At 70.5% G+C, this 1,047-nt stretch overlaps 1 protein-coding gene across 2 annotated transcripts in view; it reads left to right on the forward strand.

Moving 5' to 3' along the window:
• The first annotated feature begins 921 nt into the window (after positions 1-921).
• The window catches only part of MAGI3 (membrane associated guanylate kinase, WW and PDZ domain containing 3), a 299,696-nt gene continuing 299,570 nt past the window's right edge, over positions 922-1,047 (forward strand). For both annotated transcript variants that reach the window (XM_017869748.1, XM_017869749.1), the window contains exon 1: positions 922-1,022. The gene's annotated coding sequence lies outside the window, so the exon portion shown is untranslated. The remainder of the gene's footprint in view (positions 1,023-1,047) is intronic.

Below are 1,047 nucleotides of genomic sequence, written 5' to 3' on the forward strand. Positions count from 1 at the left end.
TGGCTGTAACAGGCCACCCTAGAGGCCCGGGAACCTTGGCAGGGTCAGGACTCCGCACGTTGTCTTCCAGTCTAAGCACACCGTCCCCTCTCGGCGCCCCGCACGGACTCGGAGGCTCCGCCCGCGTCTCCGCCTAACTCGCCGGCCACGCCCCCACTTCGGGGAGTTCGGTCACTCTCGGATTCGCGTTTTTCTCGGCTCCAGCAGCCGCGCAGAGGGCCTCTCCCGGCCCTGCGACCTGAAGCCCATTCCACTCCCCTGCCCTTCCTCTGCGCCCTCCCTCACTCTCCAAACTTCTTTTTTCCACCGTCTCTAAACTTCAGTCATTCTAGTGCCCGCCTCCTCCACTCGCACCGACCAACCAGTGGTCCTCATTCTCGTTGGCGGTCCGCCCCCTGCCCGCCGGGGGCCAATCCCTGGCGCGAGAGTCCGGGGCCGGGGCTCGTTCCCAAGCGCCGGGCCTGTGACGGCAGCGCGCCGGGCGCCGCGCGGCAGGAGGGGGCGGGGCTCTGGATGAGGGATGGGCGAGGGCGGGGGGAAGGGAAAAGGGAGGAGGAGGAGGTTGCCGCGGGTTTGAAAGCGGCAGTTTCCTGGCAGCTTGGACAGGCGTTGGTCTCCGCGCTACAGCTCCGCAGCGGGCACGATCGATCCCGCGACGGGTCTACGCGCGCTTCTGCGCGCCCCCGACGGATTTTTCCCGTTCCCGGCTCTTCCCCTTCACCTCACCGCCCCCCCGCCTCAGCCTTTCCCGCCGCTCGGGCGCTGAGCCCGGGGACCAGCCGGCGGCAGTGACCCCGCCCGAAGCCCCTTCTGGAACCGCCTGGGGACAATTCCCTTTTCCTTTCTTCAGCCTAACCCGCGGTGGCCCTTGCGGAGTCTGGTCAGCCCCGGGGAGCGCAGCTGGGAGGGGCGTCCAAGAGGCGTCTCGGGTCTGGGAGCGGCCGGGCCCCCAGCGGGCTGTGGTCACCGGGTGGGGGCCGGAGCGGCGAGGCCCCCCTGACCCGGCTGCGCGGGCCGCCAGGGCCCCGGGCTGAGACGGGGCCGGAG

This window comes from Rhinopithecus bieti, unplaced genomic scaffold (assembly GCF_001698545.2).
Source record: "Rhinopithecus bieti isolate Rb0 unplaced genomic scaffold, ASM169854v2 scaffold_3040, whole genome shotgun sequence".
Taxonomy (NCBI): domain Eukaryota; kingdom Metazoa; phylum Chordata; class Mammalia; order Primates; family Cercopithecidae; genus Rhinopithecus; species Rhinopithecus bieti.